Source organism: Carcharodon carcharias, chromosome 24, assembly GCF_017639515.1.
Source record: "Carcharodon carcharias isolate sCarCar2 chromosome 24, sCarCar2.pri, whole genome shotgun sequence".
NCBI classification, from domain to species: domain Eukaryota; kingdom Metazoa; phylum Chordata; class Chondrichthyes; order Lamniformes; family Lamnidae; genus Carcharodon; species Carcharodon carcharias.
The window spans coordinates 5,452,382-5,475,834 of record NC_054490.1 but is presented as its reverse complement, the minus strand read 5'-3'; the positions used below and the strand labels follow the sequence as shown (position 1 = coordinate 5,475,834).

At 55.0% G+C, this 23,453-nt stretch overlaps 1 protein-coding gene across 1 annotated transcript in view; it reads right to left on the bottom strand.

Annotated features, from left to right (window-relative positions):
• The window catches only part of LOC121269329 (beta-crystallin B1-like), a 166,771-nt gene that overhangs the window by 17,267 nt on the left and 126,051 nt on the right, over positions 1-23,453 (bottom strand). The window lies entirely within an intron of this gene.

Sequence of the window (23,453 nt, the reverse complement as noted above, 5' to 3'; positions counted from 1 at the left end):
CAGTGCTAGGAGCACTGTAGACAGTGGTGTTCCCCAGGGGTCAGTGTAAGGAGCACTGTAGACAGTGGTGTCCTCCAGGGGTCAGTGCTAGGAGCACTGTAGACAGTGGTGTTCCCCAGGGGTCAGTGCTGGGAGCACTGTAGACAGTGGTGTTCCCCAGGTGTCAGTGTAAGGAGCACTGTAGACAGTGGTGTCCTCCAGGGGTCAGTGTTAGGTGCACTGTAGACAGTGGTGTTCCCCAGGGGTCAGTGCCAGGAGCACTGTAGACAGTGGTGTTCCCCAGGGGTCAGTGTTAGGAGCACTGTAGACAGTGGTGTTCCCCAGGGGTCAGTGCTAGGTGCATTGTAGACAGTGGTGCTCCCCAGGGGTCAGTGTTAGGAGCACTGTAGACAGTGGTGTTCCCCAGGGGTCAGTGCTAGGAGCACTGTAGACAGTGGTGTTCCCCAGGGGTCAGTGCTAGGAGCACTGTAGACAGTGGTGTTCCCCAGGGGTCAGTGCTAGGAGCACTGTAGACAGTGGTGTCCTCCAGGGGTCAGTGTAAGGAGCACTGTAGACAGTGGTGTCCTCCAGGGGTCTGTGTTAGGAGCACTGTAGACAGTGGTGTTCCCCAGGGGTCAGTGCTAGGAGCAATGTAGACAGTGGTGTTCCCCAGGGGTCAGTGCCAGGAGCACTGTCGACAGAGGTGTTCCCCAAGGGTCAGTGCTAGGGGCACTGTAGACAGTGGTGTTCCCCAGGGGTCAGTGCTGGGAGCACTGTAGACAGTGGTGTTCCCCAGGGGTCAGTGTTAGGAGCACTGTAGACAGTGGTGTTCCCCAGGGGTCAGTGCTAGGTGCATTGTAGACAGTGGTGCTCCCCAGGGGTCAGTGTTAGGAGCACTGTAGACAGTGGTGTTCCCCAGGGGTCAGTGCTAGGAGCACTGTAGACAGTGGTGTTCCCCAGGGGTCAGTGCTAGGAGCACTGTAGACAGTGGTGTTCCCCAGGGGTCAGTGCTAGGAGCACTGTAGACAGTGGTGTTCCCCAGGGGTCAGTGCTAGGAGCACTGTAGACAGTGGTGTCCTCCAGGGGTCAGTGTAAGGAGCACTGTAGACAGTGGTGTCCTCCAGGGGTCTGTGTTAGGAGCACTGTAGACAGTGGTGTTCCCCAGGGGTCAGTGCTAGGAGCAATGTAGACAGTGGTGTTCCCCAGGGGTCAGTGCTAGGTGCATTGTAGACAGTGGTGCTCCCCAGGGGTCAGTGTTAGGAGCACTGTAGACAGTGGTGTTCCCCAGGGGTCAGTGCTAGGAGCACTGTAGACAGTGGTGTTCCCCAGGGGTCAGTGTAAGGAGCACTGTAGACAGTGGTGTTCCCCTGGGGTCAGTGCCAGGAGCACTGTAGACAGTGGTGTTCCCCAGGGGTCAGTGTTAGGAGCACTGTAGACAGTGGTGTTACCCTGGGGTCAGTGCTAGGAACACTCTAGACAGCGGAGTTCCCCAGGAGTCAGTGCTAGGAGCACTGCAGACAGTGTTGTTACACAGGGGTCAGTGCTAGGAACACTCTAGACAGCGGAGTTCCCCAGGAGTCAGTGCTAGGAGCACTGTAGACAGTGGTGTTACCCAGGGGTCAGTGTTTGGCGCACTGTAGACAGTGGTGTTCCCCAGGGGTCAGTGCTAGGAGCACTGTAGACAGTGGTGTCCTCCAGGGGTCAGTGTAAGGAGCACTGTAGACAGTGGTGTCCTCCAGGGGTCTGTGTTAGGAGCACTGTAGACAGTGGTGTTCCCCAGGGGTCAGTGCTAGGAGCAATGTAGACAGTGGTGTTCCCCAGGGGTCAGTGCTAGGTGCATTGTAGACAGTGGTGCTCCCCAGGGGTCAGTGTTAGGAGCACTGTAGACAGTGGTGTTCCCCAGGGGTCAGTGCTAGGAGCACTGTAGACAGTGGTGTTCCCCAGTGGTCAGTGTAAGGAGCACTGTAGACAGTGGTGTTCCCCTGGGGTCAGTGCCAGGAGCACTGTAGACAGTGGTGTTCCCCAGGGGTCAGTGTTAGGAGCACTGTAGACAGTGGTGTTCCCCAGGGGTCAGTGCTAGGAACACTGTAGACAGTGGTGTTCCCCAGGGGTCAGTGCTAGGAGCACTGTAGACAGTGGTGTTCCCCAGGGGTCAGTGTAAGGAGCACTGTAGACAGTGGTGTTCCCCAGGGGTCAGTGCCAGGAGCACTGTAGACAGTGGTGTTCCCCAGGGGTCAGTGTTAGGAGCACTGTAGACAGTGGTGTTCCCCAGGGGTCAGTGCTAGGTGCATTGTAGACAGTGGTGCTCCCCAGGGGTCAGTGTTAGGAGCACTGTAGACAGTGGTGTTCCCCAGGGGTCAGTGCTAGGAGCACTGTAGACAGTGGTGTTCCCCAGGGGTCAGTGCTAGGAGCACTGTAGACAGTGGTGTTCCCCAGGGGTCAGTGCTAGGAGCACTGTAGACAGTGGTGTCCTCCAGGGGTCAGTGTAAGGAGCACTGTAGACAGTGGTGTCCTCCAGGGGTCTGTGTTAGGAGCACTGTAGACAGTGGTGTTCCCCAGGGGTCAGTGCTAGGAGCAATGTAGACAGTGGTGTTCCCCAGGGGTCAGTGCCAGGAGCACTGTCGACAGAGGTGTTCCCCAAGGGTCAGTGCTAGGGGCACTGTAGACAGTGGTGTTCCCCAGGGGTCAGTGCTGGGAGCACTGTAGACAGTGGTGTTCCCCAGGGGTCAGTGTTAGGAGCACTGTAGACAGTGGTGTTCCCCAGGGGTCAGTGCTAGGAGCACTGTAGACAGTGGTGTACCCCAGGGGTCAGTGTTAGGAGCACTGTAGACAGTGGTGTTCCCCAGGGGTCAGTGTTAGGAGCACTGTAGACAGTGGTGTTCCCCAGGGGTCAGTGCTAGGAGCACTATAGACAGTGGTGTTCCCCAGGGGTCAGAGCTAGGAGCACTGTAGACAGTGGTGTTCCCCAGGGGTCAGTGCTAGGAGCACTGTAGACAGTGGTGTTCCCCAGGGGTCAGTGTAAGGAGCACTGTAGACAGTGGTGTCCTCCAGGGGTCAGTGTTAGGAGCACTGTAGACAGTGGTGTTCCCCAGGGGTCAGTGCTGGGAGCACTGTAGACAGTGGTGTTCCCCAGGTGTCAGTGTAAGGAGCACTGTAGACAGTGGTGTCCTCCAGGGGTCAGTGTTAGGTGCACTGTAGACAGTGGTGTTACCCAGGGGTCAGTGCTAGGAGCACTGTCGACAGTGGTGTTCGCCAGGGGTCAGTGCTAGGAGCACTGTAGACAGTGGTGTTCCCCAGGGGTCAGTGTAAGGAGCACTGTAGACAGTGGTGTTCCCCAGGGGTCAGTGTTAGGAGCACTGTAGACAGTGGTGTTCGCCAGGGTCAGCGCTAGGAGCACTGTAGACAGTGGTGTTCCCCAGGGGTCAGTGTAAGGAGCACTGTAGACAGTGGTGTTCCCCAGGGGTCAGTGTTAGGAGCACTGTAGACAGTGGTGTTCCCCAGGGTCAGCGCTAGGAGCACTGTAGACATTACCTCAACCCCCTTGCCCACATGTAATTTGCTCTCCTTATTGTTTGTTGACCACGCCGGCTCTCTGTTTGTCATCCATGTGCACTGATCACAAAATCTCTCTGACTAGGATTATTTCTAAACAGTCTGTTAGCTGCTAACCCTCTTTCTGTTTTATAGATAGCAGCTCGGCTGTACACAAGTTGGGCTTGTCTGATGAGAGAGATTTAGTACCATTGAAGCTTTTCCTCTGGTACTAATCAGGACAGTTTGACAGTTGCTATTTTAGTGAATCTGACCCGATAAGTACATGATATTGTCCCCTGTTGGTTTTACATGTCTCCCAGCGCAGTGGATGAATTCAAATTTCTCCACCAATATTCCATTTGCCATATCCTTGTCCCATCGCCGCGTGTTCCCTGATCCTTTAACAGCCTCTTTATGTCATCAGCCAGTGTTTACCTCCCTACCTCCTTTGATATTGTCCCTTGACTCACAATATTCCTACCCATTACCCCTCGGACAGACACTTAATGCCTCCCAACCTCTTCCCCCACCCTCGTCTTTCTCTCCATTCACCTCCTGCTCTTTGGCCCTTCTCCTCCCTGCTTCGTCCTTTGGCTATGGTCCAAGTGCCGGTCAGCGGGTAGGTCGGGTGTCGGTGCGGACTCGATGGGCCGAAGGGCCTCTTCTGCCTCCTCGTTCACCAAACTTACACCACCGCCACCCACCACCCCTGCCCCTCTTCCCACCTTCAACCCAGAAGCCCTGAGTTAAGTTGCCCTTTCCCTCACCACTGGTGACCTCTGTCCCCTGTCACAGGCTGGGTGGGAGACTAGGACATTCCTGCTGTTTGGTGTGGGACTGGGTTAGAGCAGCTTGCTCAGCAGGAAGGCCATAGGGGAACATGGGATCTTCCAGTGCTCTTTCTGGCCTGCCCAGGGGCACCCCGCTGACAGACTGGCCTCCGGAGACCAGGAGCTGTGGGTGATGAACCTCTTCTGTTGTCCAAACCCTAACTCCCCCTCAACCGAACGGCCAGCGGTAAGGTAGACCAGATAAGGACAGCAGATTCCCTCCTCTGAAGGGCCAGATTCATGATCATTCCCCCTGGTCACCACCAGCGGGACTCACTTCAGTAATTGAATTTAAATTCCACCAGCCGCCAGGGTCAGATTTGAACCCAGATCCCTCGGAACATTAACCTGGGGTTTCGGTATTACTAACTCAGTGAAAACAACCATTCCAAACCACCCCTCCCCCCACCCTGACCCCCATCATCTCCCACTGACCCAGGCACATCTCTGGGACCTGTGGATCCTGACAAAGAAAAGTAGAAAATGTGTAGTTACCAGGTCTGGTGCTGCTGATCCTCTGTGTCCTGTTGTGGTGGTGAGAGAATCCGCTACATAACGTTTAACCAACCCCTCCTGCCTTTTATACACTGGCTTCGAGCGCAAGAATTGGGGGCCTCGGGATTAACAGCAGACAAATAAAATGCCGATTCAACAGTGTAAGATTGTGTAAGAGGCTGAAATGTCTGAATCATCAGCTGGTGGGAATTTCTCATTGGACAGAGAGCAAAGGAGCAGAGAATGAGGGAGTGTGGATCAGCAAAAGAGCCTAGATCAACACATTCGACTGGAATGGCATCCGGTGTGTCCGACCAGCACAAGGAACATTATCAAACTCAGATTGAACTGTCAGCCCTGTCTCCCAGAGCCTCCCTCACATCCCCCACCACATCCCCCACCCACCCCCACCCTGCCCCCAGATTGGGGGTTCAAACCCCACTCTCCAGCCCCATGGGCAAGGCGAATATTCAGTGTCATTTGGAGATGCTGCAAGAGTCTCTTACCTGAGGAGGTTCCCCAAATTCTCCTCGGCGCCTGCTCTACCATTCACTGCTGCCCCTCCCACCCCAGTTGCCAATACCCCTCAGCCCCTCATCTTGAGTCCGTCCCCTGCGTTTCAGACTCGTTGAAATTGTCTCTACGTGCCTACCCGCGTGAAGCCCCTTCAGGATATCGCACCTTACCATCAGATTCCCCTCTTACTCTGCAAGAGCTCCAGGGAGTAAAGGGCCAGCCCTACTTGACCTCATATTTGAGTAGCACCAACCTGGTAGGCTTTCACCCGGCAGCCTCCAGCGCTGACATATCCTTCCTTAAATAGGGAGAGCGAAGCTGAGCTCACTATTCCAGACGTGGTCTCACCAAAGCCCTGCACATCTGCAGCAGGGCTTGCTCCAACGCCCCTGAGATCGAGCTCTTGAGAAGGGTCTTGCCTTCCCGGTTGTGTTCTGTGCCCAAGCTAAATCTCCAGGGGTTCGGGCTCAGGGTCACCCAGCCTCTCTGGTCAGCCAACACCCTCCAGTTAAGGGAGTCGTTCAAGGGAATCCTCCATGAAGGTCCGAGCCCATCATCTCACAGCAGCTCTGATGGGGGGACGCTGGTCACCATTAAAGGGGTGGGTGGTGGGGGCTTAGATAGCCGAAACTCACCATTCAGCTTGTGGAATCACCTTACCCCGCTCCCTCCTCCTCCCCGCGCCCCCGCCCCCGCCCCCGCCCCCCCACACACACACACACAACATAGATAGAGACAGCTCTCCATCACCTGTCCGCTGGCCCCACACGCGGATTGACAGACCCCACCCCCACCCCCCCACCGCCCTCCCATCGCTCCCCTGACATTCCCGGGATCACTGTGCCGAAGGCGGCCCTGGGAATGTGGGACAGGGTCCACAGGGTGACCGGGTTCAGGGAGTTTCCGGATTTCCCTCTGTCCCAGGACATTTCCCCCTCCATTTCCCGTCTGGCAACCGGGATCTAGCAGGAATCACCCCTCCCCCCTCCCTCTTCCCCCTCACCCCCTCCCTCAACACCCCTCCCCCTCACCCCTCCCTCAACATCCCTCCCCCTCACCCCTCCCTCAACACCCCTCACCCTCAACACCCCTCCCTCAACACCCCACCCTCAACACCCCACCCTCAACACCCCTCCCCCTCATCCCTCCCTCAACACCCCACCCTCAACACCCCTCCCTCAACACCCCTCCCCCTCATCCCTCCCTCAACACCCCTCCCTCAACACCCCTCCCTCAACACCCCTCCCTCAACACCCCTCCCTCAACACCCCTCCCCCTCATCCCTCCCTCAACACCCCACCCTCAACACCCCTCCCTCAACACCCCTCCCCCTCATCCCTCCCTCAACACCCCTCCCTCAACACCCCTCCCTCAACACCCCTCCTCCTCACCCCCTCCCTCAACACCCCTCCCCCTCACCCCTCCCTCAACACCATACCCTCAACACCCCTCCCCCTCATCCCTCCCTCAACACCCCTCCCTCAACACCCCACCCTCAACACCCCTCCCCCTCATCCCTCCCTCAACACCCCACCCTCAACACCCCTCCCTCAACACCCCTCCCCCTCATCCCTCCCTCAACACCATACCCTCAACACCCCTCCCTCAACACCCCTCCCCCTCATCCCTCCCTCAACACCCCTCCTTCAACACCCCTCCCCCTCACCCCTCCCTCAACACCCCTCCCCCTCATCCCTCCCTCAACACCCCTCCCTCAACACCCCTCCCCCTCACCCCTCCCTCAACACCCCTCCCTCAACACCCCTCCCCCTCACCCCTCCCTCAACACCCCTCCCTCAACACCCCTCCCCCTCATCCCTCCCTCAACACCCCTCCCTCAACACCCCTCCCCCTCACCCCTCCCTCAACACCCCTCCCTCAACACCCCTCCCCCTCACCCCTCCCTCAACACCCCTCCCCCTCATCCCTCCCTCAACACCCCTCCCTCAACACCCCTCCCTCAACACCCCTCCCTCAACACCCCTCCCTCAACACCCCTCCCCCTCATCCCTCCCTCAACACCCCTCCCTCAACACCCCTCCCTCAACACCCCTCCCCCTCATCCCTCCCTCAACACCCCTCCCCCTCATCCCTCCCTCAACACCCCTCCCCCTCATCCCTCCCTCAACACCCCACCCTCAAAACCCCACCCTCAACACCCCTCCCTCAACACCCCTCCCCCTCATCCCTCCCTCAACACCCCTCCCTCAACACCCCTCCCTCAACACCCCTCACCCCTCCCTCAACACCCCTCCCCCCTTCCTCTCCCCCACCCCCTCCCTCAACACCCCTCCCTCAACACCCCTCCCCCTCATCCCTCCCTCAACACCCCTCCCTCAACACACCTTCCTCAACACCCCTCCCCCTCACCCCTCCCTCAACACCCCTCCCCCTCACCCCTCCCTCAACACCCCTCCCTCAACACCCCTCCCTCAACACCCCTCCCTCAACACCCCTCCCTCAACACCCCTTCCTCAACACCCCTCCCCCTCACCCCTCCCTCAACAACCCTCCCCCTCATCCCTCCCTCAACACCCCTCCCTCAACACCCCTTCCTCAACACCCCTCCCCCTCACCCCTCCCTCAACACCCCTCCCCCTCACCCCTCCCTCAACACCCCTCCCTCAACACCCCTCCCTCAACACCCCTCCCTCAACACCCCTCCCTCAACACCCCTCCCTCAACACCCCTCCCCCTCATCCCTCCCTCAACACCCCTCCCCCTCATCCCTCCCTCAACACCCCACCCTCAACACCCCTCCCTCAACACCCCTCCCCCTCATCCCTCCCTCAACACCCCTCCCTCAACACCCCTCCCCCTCACCCCTCCCTCAACACCCCTCCCCCCTTCCTCTCCCCCACCCCCTCCCTCAACACCCCTCCCTCAACACCCCTCCCCCTCATCCCTCCCTCAACACCCCTCCCTCAACACCCCTCCCTCAACACCCCTCCCCCTCACCCCTCCCTCAACACCCCTCCCCCTCACCCCTCCCTCAACACCCCTCCCGCAACACCCCTCCCTCAACACCCCTCCCTCAACACCCCTCCCTCAACACCCCTCCCTCAACAACCCTCCCCCTCACCCCTCCCTCAACACCCCTCCTCCTCACCCCCTCCCTCAACACCCCTCCCCCTCACCCCTCCCTCAACACCCCTCCCTCAACACCCCTCCCTCAACACCCCTCCCTCAACACCCCTCCCCCTCACCCCTCCCCCTCATCCCTCCCTCAACACCCCTCCCTCAACACCCCTCCCTCAACACCCCTCCCCCTCATCCCTCCCTCAACACCCCTCCCTCAACACCCCACCCTCAACACCCCTCCCCCTCACCCTCCCTCAACACCCCTCCCTCAACACCCCACCCTCAACACCCCTCCCCCTCATCCCTCCCTCAACACCCCTCCCTCAACACCCCTCCCCCTCACCCTCCCTCAACACCCCTCCCTCAACACCCCTCCCTCAACACCCCTCCCTCAACACCCCTCCCTCAACACCCCTCCCCCTCACCCCTCCCTCAACACCCCTCCTCCTCACCCTCCCACTCCCCCTCCCCACTCCCCCTCCCCCTCCCCCTCCCCCTCCCCCTCCCCCTCCCCCTCCCCCTCCCCCTCCCCACTCCCCCTCCCACTCCCACTCCCCCTCCCCACTCCCCCTCCCCCTCCCCCTCCCCCTCCCCCTCCCCACTCCCCCTCCCCCTCCCACTCCCCCTCCCCCTCCCCACTTTCCCCACCCCACTCCCCCAACCCCTACAACGCACGTTTACAAACCCACGTTCCAGATTTCCTTGAATTCAAATTTCACCATCTGCTGTGGTGGGATTTGTCTCCCGAACCCTAGAGCATTTCCCTGGATCTCTGGTTCCCGACCCCAGTGAAAATACCAACATGAGACTGCCTAACAGCGCTGTGGGTGTACCTACACCACACGGACAAAATCCTGGAACTCCCTCCCTAACAGCACTGTGGGTGTACCTACACCACACGGACAAAATCCTGGAACTCCCTCCCTAACAGCACCGTGGGTGTACCTACACCACACGGACAAAATACTGGAACTCCCTCCCTAACAGCGCTGTGGGTGTACCTACACCACACGGACAAAATCCTGGAACTCCCTCCCTAACAGCGCTGTGGGTGTACCTACACCACACGGGGACAAAATCCTGGAACTCCCTCCCTAACAGCGCTGTGGGTGTACCTACACCAAACGGACAAAATCCTGGAACTCCCTCACTAACAGCACTGTGGGTTTACCTACACCACACGGGGACAAAATCCTGGAACTCCCTCCCTAACAGCGCTGAGGGTGTACCTACACCAAACGGACAAAATCCTGGAACTCCCTCCCTAACAGCGCTGTGGGTGTACCTACACCAAACGGACAAAATCCTGGAACTCCCTAACAGCGCTGTGGGTGTACCTACACCACACGGACAAAATCCTGGAACTCCCTCCCTAACAGCGCTGCGGGTGTACCTACACCACACGGACAAAATCCTGGAACTGCCTCCCTAACAGCACTGTGGGTGTACCTACACCACACGGGGACAAAATCCTGGAACTCCCTCCCTAACAGCACTGTGGGTGTACCTACACCACACGGACAAAATCCTGAAACTCCCTAACAGCGCCGTCGGTGTACCTACACCAAAGGGGAAAAATCCTGGGACTCCCTAACAGCGCTGTGGGTGTACCTACACCACACGGACAAAATGCTGGAACTCCCACCCTAACAGCACTGTGGGTGTACCTACACCACACGGACAAAATCCTGGAACTCCCTCCCTAACAGCGCTGTGGGTGTACCTACACCACACGGGGACAAAATCCTGGAACACCCTCCCTAACAGCACCATGGATGTACCTACACAACACGGACAAAATCCTGGAACTCCCTAACAGCGCTGTGGGTGTACCTACACCACACGGACATAATCCTGGAACTCCCTCCCTAACAGCACTGTGGGTGTACCTACACCACACGGACAAAATCCTGGAACTCCCACCCTAACAGCGCCGTGGGTGTACCTACACCACACGGGGACAAAATCCTGGAACTCCCTCCCTAACAGCGCTGCGGGTGTACCTACACCACACGGACAAAATCCTGGAACTCCCTCCCTAACAGCGCTGTGGGGGTAACTACACCACACGGATAAAGTTCCTGGAAATCCCTCTCTGACAGCGCTGTGGGTGTACCTACACCACACGGACAAAATCCTGGAACACCCTCCCTAACAGCGCTGTGGGTGTACCTACACCACACGGACAAAATCCTGGAACTCCCTCCCTAACAGCACTGTGGGTGTACCTACACCACACGGACAAAATCCTGGAACTCCCTCCCTAAAAGCGCTGTGGGGGTAACTACACCACACGGATAAAATTCCTGGAAATCCCTCTCTGACAGCGCTGTGGGTGTACCTAAACCACACGGACAAAATCCTGGAACTCCTTCACTAACAGCGCTGTGGGTGTACCTACACCACACGGACAAAATCCTGGAACTCCCTCCCTAACAGCGCTGCGGGTGTACCTACACCACACGGACAAAATCCTGGAACTGCCTCCCTAACAGCGCTGTGGGTGTACCTACACCACACGGACCGAATCCTGGAACTCCCTCCCTAACAGCGCTGTGGGTGTACCTACGCCACATGGACAAAATCCTGAAACTCCCTAACAGCGCCGTCGGTGTACCTACACCAAAGGGGAAAAATCCTGGGACTCCCTAACAGCGCTGTGGGTGTACCTACACCACACGGACAAAATGCTGGAACTCCCACCCTAACAGCACTGTGGGTGTACCTACACCACACGGACAAAATCCTGGAACTCCCTCCCTAACAGCGCCGTGGGTGTACCTACACCACACGGGGACAAAATCCTGGAACTCCCTCCCTAACAGCGCTGTGGGTGTACCTACACCACACGGGGACAAAATCCTGGAACACCCTCCCTAACAGCACCATGGATGTACCTACACAACACGGACAAAATCCTGGAACTCCCTAACAGCGCTGTGGGTGTACCTACACCACACGGACATAATCCTGGAACTCCCTCCCTAACAGCACTTTGGGTGTACCTACACCACACGGACAAAATCCTGGAACTCCCACCCTAACAGCGCCGTGGGTGTACCTACACCACACGGGGACAAAATCCTGGAACTCCCTCCCTAACAGCGCTGCGGGTGTACCTACACCACACGGACAAAATCCTGGAACTCCCTCCCTAACAGCGCTGTGGGGGTAACTACACCACACGGATAAAGTTCCTGGAAATCCCTCTCTGACAGCGCTGTGGGTGTACCTACACCACACGGACAAAATCCTGGAACACCCTCCCTAACAGCGCTGTGGGTGTACCTACACCACACGGACAAAATCCTGGAACTCCCTCCCTAACAGCACTGTGGGTGTACCTACACCACACGGACAAAATCCTGGAACACCCTCCCTAACAGCGCTGTGGGTGTACCTACACCACACGGATAAAATTCCTGGAAATCCCTCTCTGACAGCGCTGTGGGTGTACCTACACCACACGGACAAAATCCTGGAACTCCCACCCTAACAGCACTGTGGGTGTACCTACACCACACGGACAAAATCCTGGAACTCCTTCACTAACAGCGCTGTGGGTGTACCTACACCACACGGGACAAATTACTGGATCTCCCTCCCTAACAGCGCTGTGGGTGTACCTACACCACACGGACAAAATCCTGGAACTCCCTCCCTAACAGCGCTGTGGGTGTACCTACACAACACGGACAAAATCCTGGAACTCCCTCCCTAACAGCACTGTGGGTGTACCTACACCACACGGACAAAATCCTGGAACTCCCACCCTAACAGCACTGTGGGTGTACGTACACCACACGGGACAAAATGCTGGAACTCCCTCACTAACAGCACCGTGAGTGTACCTACACCACACGGGACAAAATCCTGGAACTCCCTCCCTAACAGCACTGTGGGTGTACCTACACCACACGGACAAAATCCTGGAACACCCTCCCTAACAGCGCTGTGGGTGTACCTACACCAAACGGACAAAATCCTGGAACTCCCTAACAGCGCTGTGGGTGTACCTAAACCACACGGACAAAATCCTGGAACTCCTTCACTAACAGCGCTGTGGGTGTACCTACACCACACGGACAAAATCCTGGAACTCCCTCCCTAACAGCGCTGCGGGTGTACCTACACCACACGGACAAAATCCTGGAACTCCCTCCCTAACAGCGCTGTGGGTGTACCTACACCACACGGACAAAATCCTGGAACTCCCTCCCTAACAGCGCTGTGGGTGTACCTACACCACATGGACAAAATCCTGGAACTGCCTCCCTAACAGCGCTGTGGGTGTACCTACACCACACGGACCGAATCCTGGAACTCCCTCACTAACAGCACCATGGATGTACCTACACCACACGGACAAAATCCTGGAACTCCCTCCCTAACAGCGCCGTGGGTGTACCTACACCAAGGGGACAAAATCCTGGAACTCCCTCGCTAACAGCACGGTGGGTGTACCTACACCACACGGACAAAATCCTGGAACTCCCTCCCTAACAGCGCTGTGGGTGTACCTTCACCACACGGACCGAATCCTGGAACTCCCTCACTAACAGCACCGTGGGTGTACCTACACCACAGGGGCAAAATCCTGGAACTACCTCCCTAACAGCGCTGTGGGTGTACCTACACCACATGGACAAAATCCTGGAACTCCCTCCCTAACAGCGCTGTGGGTGTACCTACACCACAGGGGCAAAATCCTGGAACTCCCTCCCTAACAGCGCTGTGGGTGTACCTACACCACATGGACAAAATCCTGGAACTCCCTCACTAACAGCGCTGTGGGTGTACCTACACCAAGGGGACAAAATCCTGGAACTCCCTCCCTAACAGCACCATGGATGTACCTACACCACACGGACCGAATCCTGGAACTCCCTCACTAACAGCGCTGTGGGTGTACCTACACCACACGGACAAACTCCTGGAACACCCTCCCTAACAGCGCTATGGGTGTACCTACACCACAGGGACAAAATCCTGGAACTCCCTCCCTAACAGCGCTGTGGGTGTACCTTCACCACAAGGACAAAATCCTGGAACTCCCTCACTAACAGCGCTGTCGGTGTACCTACACCACACAGACAAAATCCTGGAACTCCCTAACAGCGCTGTGGGTGTACCTACACCACACGGACAAAATCCTGGAACTCCCTAACAGCGCTGTGGGTGTACCTACACCACACGGACAAAATCCTGGAACTCCCTCCCTAACAGCGCTGTGGGTGTACCTACACCACACGGAGAAAATCCTGGAACTCCCTCACTAACAGCGCTGTGGGTGTACCTACACCACACGGACAATATCCTGGAACTCCCTCCCTAACAGCACTGTGGGTGTACCTACACCACACGGACAATATCCTGGAACTCCCTCCCTAACAGCACTGTGGGTGTACCTACAGCAAAAGGACAAAATCCTGGAACTCCCTAACAGCGCCGTGGGTGTACCTACACCACACGGACAATATCCTGGAACTCCCTCACTAACAGCACTGTGGGTGTACCTACACCAAACAGACAAAATCCTGGAACTCCCTAACAGCGCTGTGGGTGTACCTAAACCACACGGACAAAATCCTGGAACTCCTTCACTAACAGCGCTGTGGGTGTACCTACACCACACGGACAAAATCCTGGAACTCTCTCCCTAACAGCACTGTGAGTGTACCTACACCACACGGGACAAAATCCTGGAACTCCCTCCCTAACAGCGCTGTGGGTGTACCTACACCACACGGACAAAATCCTGGAACTCCCTCCCTAACAGAGCTGTGGGTGTACCTACACCCCACGGACCGAATCCTGGAACTCCCTCACTAACAGCGCTGTGGGTGTACCTACACCACACGGACAAAATCCTGGAACTCCCTCCCTAACAGAGCTGTGGGTGTACCTACACCCCACGGACCGAATCCTGGAACTCCCTCCCTAACAGCACTGTGGGTGTACCTACACCAAGGGGACAAAATCCTGGAACTCCCTCCCTAACAGCACTGTGGGTGTACCTACACCAAGGGGACAAAATCCTGGAACTCCCTCCCTAACAGCGCTGTGGGTGTACCTACACAACAGTGACAAAATCCTGGAACTCCCTCCCTAACAGCACTGTGGGTGTACCTACACCAAGGGGACAAAATCCTGGAACTCCCTCCCTAACAGCGCCGTGGGTGTACCTACACCACACGGACAAAATCCTGGAACTCCCTCCCTAACAGCGCCGTGGGTGTACCTACAACACACGGACAAAATCCTGGAACTCCCTCACTAACAGCGCTGTGGGTGTACCTACACCAAGGGGACAAAATCCTGGAACTCCCTCCCTAACAGCACCATGGATGTACCTACACCACACGGACCGAATCCTGGAACTCCCTCACTAACAGCGCTGTGGGTGTACCTACACCACACGGACAAACTCCTGGAACACCCTCCCTAACAGCGCTATGGGTGTACCTACACCACAGGGACAAAATCCTGGAACTCCCTCCCTAACAGCGCTGTGGGTGTACCTTCACCACAAGGACAAAATCCTGGAACTCCCTCACTAACAGCGCTGTCGGTGTACCTACACCACACAGACAAAATCCTGGAACTCCCCCCCTAACAGCACCGTGAGTGTACCTACACCACACGGACAAAATCCTGGAACTCCCTAACAGCGCTGTGGGTGTACCTACACCACACGGACAAAATCCTGGAACTCCCTAACAGCGCTGTGGGTGTACCTACACCACACGGACAAAATCCTGGAACTCCTTCACTAACAGCGCTGTGGGTGTACCTACACAACACGGACAAAATCCTGGAACTCCCTCCCTAACAGCGCTGTGGGTGTACCTACACCACACGGAGAAAATCCTGGAACTCCCTCACTAACAGCGCTGTGGGTGTACCTACACCACACGGACAATATCCTGGAACTCCCTCCCTAACAGCACTGTGGGTGTACCTACACAACACGGACAAAATCCTGGAATTCCCTCCCTAACAGCGCTGTGGGTGTACCTACAGCAAAAGGACAAAATCCTGGAACTCCCTAACAGCGCCGTGGGTGTACCTACACCACACGGACAATATCCTGGAACTCCCTCACTAACAGCACTGTGGGTGTACCTACACCAAACAGACAAAATCCTGGAACTCCCTAACAGCGCTGTGGGTGTACCTAAACCACACGGACAAAATCCTGGAACTCCTTCACTAACAGCGCTGTGGGTGTACCTACACCACACGGACAAAATCCTGGAACTCTCTCCCTAACAGCACTGTGAGTGTACCTACACCACACGGGACAAAATCCTGGAACTCCCTCCCTAACAGCGCTGTGGGTGTACCTACACCCCACGGACCGAATCCTGGAACTCCCTCACTAACAGCGCTGTGGGTGTACCTACACCACACGGACAAAATCCTGGAACTCCCTCCCTAACAGAGCTGTGGGTGTACCTACACCCCACGGACCGAATCCTGGAACTCCCTCACTAACAGCGCTGTGGGTGTACCTACACCAAGGGGACAAAATCCTGGAACTCCCTCCCTAACAGCACTGTGGGTGTACCTACACCAAGGGGACAAAATCCTGGAACTCCCTCCCTAACAGCGCTGTGGGTGTACCTACACAACAGTGACAAAATCCTGGAACTCCCTCCCTAACAGCACTGTGGGTGTACCTACACCAAGGGGACAAAATCCTGGAACTCCCTCCCTAACAGCGCCGTGGGTGTACCTACACCACACGGACAAAATCCTGGAACTCCCTCCCTAACAGCGCCGTGGATGTACCTACAACACACGGACAAAATCCTGGAACACCCTCCCTATCAGCACTGTGGGTGTACCTACAGCACACGGACAAAATCCTGGAATTCCCTCCCTAACAGCGCTGTGGGTGTACCTACATCACATGGACAAAATCCTGGAACTCCCACCCTAACAGCACTGTGGGTGTACCTACACCACACGGGACAAAATCCTGGAACTACCTCACTAACAGCGCTGTGGGTGTACCTACACCATACGAACAAATTCCTGGAAATACCTCTCTAACAGCGCTGTGGGTGTACCTACACCCCACGGACCGAATCCTGGAACTCCCTCCCTAACAGCGCTATGGGTGTACCTACACCACACGGACATAATCCTGGAACTCCCTCCCTAACAGCGCTGTGGGTGTACCTACACCACACGGACAAAATCCTGGAACTCCCTCCCTAACAGCACTGTGGGTGTACCTACACCACACGGACAAAATCCTGGAACTCCCTCCCTATCATCACTGTAGGTGTACGTACACCACACGGACAAAATCCTGGAACTCCCTCCCTAACAGCACTGTGGGTGTACCTACACCAAAGGGACAAAATCCTGGAACTCCCAAACAGCGCTGTGGGTGTACCTACACCACACGGACAAAATCCTGGAATTCCCTCCCTAACAGCGCTGTGGGTGTACCTACACAACACGGACAAAATCCTGGAACTCCCTCCCTAACAGCACTGTGGGTGTACCTACACGAGAGGGACAAAATCCTGGAACTCCCTAACAGCGCCGTGGGTGTACCTACACCACACGGACAATATCCTGGAACTCCCTCCCTAACAGCGCCGTGGGTGTACCTACACCACACGGACAAAATCCTGGAACTCCCTCCCTAACAGTGCCATGGGTGTACCTACACCACACGGGGACAAAATCCTGGAACTCCCTCCCTAACAGTGCCATGGGTGTACCTACACCACACAGACAAAATCCTGGAACTCCCTCACTAACAGCAATGTGGGTGTACCTACCCCACACGGACAAAATCCTGAAACTCCCTCCCTATCATCACTGTGCTTATACCTACACCCCACGGACAAAATACTGGAACTCCCTCACTAACAGCGCTGTGGGTGTACCTACACCACACGGACATAATCCTGGAACTCCCTCACTAACAGTGCCGTGGGTGTAACCACACCAAAGGGACAAAATCCTGGAACTCCCTCCCTAACAGCGCCGTGGGTGTACCTACGCCACAAGGACAAAATCCTTGAACTCCCTTCCTAACAGCGCTGTGGGTGTACCTATACCACACGGACAAAATCCTGGAACTCCCTTGCTAACAGCACTGTGGGTGTACCTACACCCCACGGACAAAATCCTGGAACTCCCTCGCTAACAGCACAGCAACAATATAGGAACCGCCAATATATTTCCAAGTCAGGATGGTGAGGGGCTCGGAGGTTAACTTCCAGGTGTTGTTGTTCCCATTTCTCTGCTGCCCTTGTCCTTCTAGATGGTAGAGGTGGTGGGTTTGGAAGGTGCTGTCGAAGGAGCCTTGGTGAGTTGCTGCAGTGCATCTTGTAGATGGTACACACGCTGCTGCTACTGTGCGTCGGTGGTGGAGGGAGTGAATGTTTGTGGATGTGGGAGGGCCGATCAAGCAGGGCTGCTTTGTCCTGGACGGTGTCGAGCTTCTTGAGTGTTGTGGGAGCTGCAACTCATGCAGGCAAGTGGGGAGTGTCCCATCACACTCCTGACTTGTGCCTTGTAGATGGTGGACAGGATTTGGGGAGTCAGGAGGTGAGTGACTCTCCGCAGGATTCCCAGCCTCTGACCTGCTCTTGTAGCCACAGTATTTATATGGCTGGTCCAGTTCAGTTTCTGGTCAATGGTAACCCCCAGGATGTTGATAGTGGGGGATTCAGTGATGGTAATGCCATTGAACATCAAGCGGCGATGGTTGGATTCTCTCTTGTTGGAGATGGTCATTGCCTGACACTTGTGTGGGGTGAATGTTACTCGCCACTTGTCAGCCCCGAGCCTGGTTATGTCCAGGTCTTGCTGCATTTTGGACATGGGCTGATGCAGTATCGAGCACCAGCTCTCATTTTACATTGAGGTGGTCCAGGTAGGACCTCCCCCCCGGGAGTGTGGGTGTGGGGGGTGTGTATCGCTGTTATTTCCTCCTTCGTATTAGTGAGCTGGGCATTGAATCGCTGTGCGGTCCACGACCTGTTCTCTTCGGGCTGAGCAGAGTCACCCGCTGGGGAGTTTTTCATTTCCCATTTGTATCGACCACACTTTACAGGGAAGGAAGGGGTTTGAGTGTGTTGGTGAGCTCCACGGGAGATTGGAACCGGGGGCCTTCTGTATCGGCTCTTTGACTAGGGGTGTTTGCTCCTGACTCCTTGTGTGGATCATTCCTTGTTCCAAGTGTCGTCAGGGCTGAAATCGCTAAAGTAACGGAATTCAATCGGGAAAGAGGGAGGTCCATGTGCTTGACAAAGGCCGACAAGGCAAGAGATATGGTTTACAGCCCACAAACTGCACCACACACACACACACACACACACACACACATACACACACACACAGCGGAATGGTAGGTACCATCAAGGCAAGAGAAGGAGAAGCGAGTCCATATCCACAGGTCCCTGAAGTTGGCTGGACAGGTGGATGAGGCAGCCGACAAGGAGATTTCCAAATGTTAACCAAGGTCCAGGTGACAGGAGCTGGGAGCTGGAACCGCAGGAACGATTAGTCAGAGCGGAGTTAGAATCGTGTGTGTAGAGCCCTTGTCGGGAAGGGCCGGATCTCTCTCGAGAGAGAGAGCGGGCAGGGGATATTCCCACAGGATCTTTTCCTTGGGACTACAGAGTGTTAGCAAGGAGGAGAGGGGGTTGAGGAGGGGGGGGTGGTGGAGGTGGGGTAGGCTGGTCTTGTTTCCACTGGAATGGAGGAGGCTGAGCTGAGATTTGACTGGGGGGCCTTAACAAAGTGGATCAGGGAGGATCGGTCCCCATTGGCCAAGACGTCAATAATCAGGAATAGCAGAGATTTACAATAATTGGTGGGGGTGGGGGGTGGGGGAGGTGGTCAGCAGGAAGATGGGGGGAGCTGGAACTCACTGTCTCCCAGCTTCAGGAAAACACTGGGATATGCAGCTGAGTGTCCCACCAGGTGTGGTGATGATTTGGAAAACGGGAAGACAATGTGAGCACAGACAGGGGTCGGCTAAACAGGTCCTGACAGCAGCTCGAAACCTTGGAACAAAACGCAAGATTTGCTGGAGAAACTCAGCCAGGGTGGACAGGGTCTGTGGAGAGGGAACCAGAGTTAACCAGTGTGACCCAGCTCTGAATCCAGACCCACCCGGACTGGGAATGGGAACTCTGCCCCTCTCCCTCTCTCTCTCTCTCTCTCTCTCTCTCCGCAGACCCTGTCAGACCGGCTGAGCTACCCCAGCATTTCCTGGTTTTGCGTGGGTGAGACGGAGTAGTGGGCACTCATTATTACCTCTTTTTCTGATGCATATGGTATATATATATATACACACACATGATGTAGGTGATACATGCATATGGTATATATATATATATACACACACGATGTAGGTGATACAGGTATATGGTATATATATACACGATGTAGGTGATACAGGTATATGGTATATATACACATGATGTAGGTGATACAGTTATATGGTATACATATATATACACACAATGTGGGTGATGCAAGTATATTCGATATATATACACACGGTGTGGATGATGCAGGTATATGGTGTATATATATACACACACGATATAGGTGATAGAGGTATATGGTATATGTATATATACACACGATGTGGGTGATGCAGTTATATGGTATATATATATACACAGGATGTGGGTGATGCAGGTATATGCTATATATACATAGGATGTGGGTGATGCAGGTATATGCTATATATACACAGGATGTGGGTGATGCAGGTATATGCTATATATACACAGGATGTGGGTGATGCAGGTATATGGTATATATACACAGGATGTGGGTGAGGCAGGTATATGGCATATATATACACAGGATGTGGGTGATGCAAGTATATGCTATATATACACAGGATGTGGGTGATGCAGGTATATGCTATATATACACAGGATGTGGGTGATGCAGGTATATGCTATATATATACACAGGATGTGGGTGATGCAGGTATATGGTATATATACACAGGATGTGGGTGATGCAGGTATATGCTATATATACACAGGATGTGGGTGATGCAGGTACATGGTATATATACACAGGATGTGGGTGATGCAGGTATATGCTATATATACACAGGATGTGGGTGAGGCAGGTATATGGTATATATACACAGGATGTGGGTGAGGCAGGTATATGGTGTATATACACAGGATGTGGGTGAGGCAGGTATATGCTATATATACACAGGATGTGGGTGAGGCAGGTATATGGTGTATATACACAGGATGTGGGTGAGGCAGGTATATGGTATATATACACAGGATGTGGGTGATGCAGGTATATGCTATATATACACAGGATGTGGGTGATGCAGGTATATGCTATATATATACACAGGATGTGGGTGATGCAGGTATATGCTGGATATACACAGGATGTGGGTGAGGCAGGTATATGGTATATATACACAGGATGTGGGTGAGGCAGGTATATGGTATATATACACAGGATGTGGGTGAGGCAGGTATATGCTGTATATACACAGGATGTGGGTGATGCAGGTATATGCTATATATACACAGGATGTGGGTGATGCAGGTATATGCTATATATATACACAGGATGTGGGTGATGCAGGTATATGCTATATATACACAGGATGTGGGTGATGCAGATACATGGTATATATACACAGGATGTGGGTGATGCAGGTATATGCTATATATACACAGGATGTGGGTGAGGCAGGTATATGCTATATATACACAGGATGTGGGTGAGGCAGGTATATGGTGTATATACACAGGATGTGGGTGAGGCAGGTATATGCTATATATACACAGGATGTGGGTGAGGAAGGTATATGGTGTATATACACAGGATGTGGGTGAGGCAGGTATATGCTATATATACACAGGATGTGGGTGAGGCAGGTATATGGTATATATACACAGGATGTGGGTGAGGCAGGTATATGGTATATATACACAGGATGTGGGTGAGGCAGGTATATGCTGTATATACACAGGATGTGGGTGAGGCAGGTATATGGTATATATACACAGGATGTGGGTGAGGCAGGTATATGGTATATATACACAGGATGTGGGTGAGGCAGGTATATGGTATATATACACAGGATGTGGGTGAGGCAGGTATATGGTATATATACACAGGATGTGGGTGAGGCAGGTATATGGTATATATACACAGGATGTGGGTGAGGCAGGTATATGCTGTATATACACAGGATGTGGGTGAGGCAGGTATATGGTGTATATACACAGGATGTGGGTGATGCAGGTATATGCTATATATACACAGGATGTGGGTGATGCAGGTATATGGTATATATATACACAGGATGTGGGTGATGCAGGTATATGCTGGATATACACAGGATGTGGGTGAGGCAGGTATATGGTATATATACACAGGATGTGGGTGAGGCAGGTATATGGTATATATACACAGTATGTGGGTGAGGCAGGTATATGGTATATATACACAGGATGTGGGTGAGGCAGGTATATGGTATATATACACAGGATGTGGGTGAGGCAGGTATATGCTATATATACACAGGATGTGGGTGAGGCAGGTATATGCTATATATACACAGGATGTGGGTGAGGCAGGTATATGGTGTATATACACAGGATGTGGGTGAGGCAGCGAGCAGCGGGAGTGGCGATGAATTAGCACAAGGTGATGTGGTCATTTGCGCTGTTCTGTCCCCGGCTCTGTGCTGGATTCAGGGCACATGAAGCGTTTGCTGAGCAAGGGAGTCCGAATGTCCCATTCTTGCTGACTCGTTGTCTTGCTGCCTCTTTGTGCTGGGGGTTGGGGATGGGCAGGGTCACTTGCCATGGATAATACAATGTGCTGACTACATCGCTGACCTGTAATGAAGCAGAGGTTAGACAGGCTGCTATAAATACACCAGGAGTTAACAGCAGGGGGTAAGTGCAGCCTTCACTCCTTTCATCCCATACAAGGTAAGCGGTGACCAACACGCCGAGCGTTCAGTGTCAGAGGGAGCTGAGGCTGACGGGGAAGGAGATCCAAGAAAGGCCCAGGCCCAGGGCCAGGCCCCTGTGTCCCAGGGTCACACCCAGGGCCAGGCCACTGTGTCCCAGGGTCACACCCAGGGCCAGGCCCCTGTGTCCCAGGGTCACACCCAGGCCCCTGTGTCCCAGGGTCACACCCAGGGCCAGTCCCCTGTGTCCCAGGGTCACACCCAGGGCCAGGCCCCTGTGTCCCAGAGCAGGAAAAGCCCAGGACCAGGTTCTCTGCTGGAGGGAGGCTGCTGGTCTTTGCTGGAGAGATTCTGCTGCTCTCTGCAGGAGAGAGGGTGCTGGTCTCTGCTGGAGGGAGGGTGCTGGTCTCTGCTGGAGAGAAGGTGCTGGTCTCTGCTGGAGGGATGATGCTGGTCTCTGCTGGAGAGAAGGTGCTGGTCTCTGCTGGAGAGAAGGTGCTGCTCTCTGCTGGAGATAGTTTGCTGGTCTCTGATGGAGAGAGAGTGCTGGTCTCTGCTGGAGGGAAGGTGCTGGTCTCTGCTGGAGAGAGAGTGCTGGTCTCTGCTGGAGGGAAGGTGCTGGTCTCTGCTGGAGAAAGGGTGCTAGTCACTCCTGGAGGGAGGATGCTGGTCTCTAATGGACAGAGGTTGCTGGTCTCTGCTGGAGAGAAGGTGCTGCTCTCTGCTGGAGAGAAGTTGCTGCTCTCTGCTGGAGAGAGGGTGCTGGTCTCTGCTGGAGGGAGGGTGCTGGTCTCTGCTGGAGGGAGGGTGCTGGTCTCTGCTGGAGAGATGGTGCTGGTCTCTGCTGGAGAGAGGTTGCTGGTCTCTGCTGGAGATATTCTGCTGCTCTCTGCAGTAGAGAGGTTGCTGGTCTCTGCTGGAGAGAGTTTGCTGGACTCAGCTGCAGAGAGGGTGCTGGTCTCTGCTGGAAGAGAGTGTGCAGGTCTCTGCTGGAGAAAGGGTGCTGGTCTCTGTTGGAGAGAGTGTGCTGGTCTCTGCTGCAGAGAGGGTGCTGGTCTCTG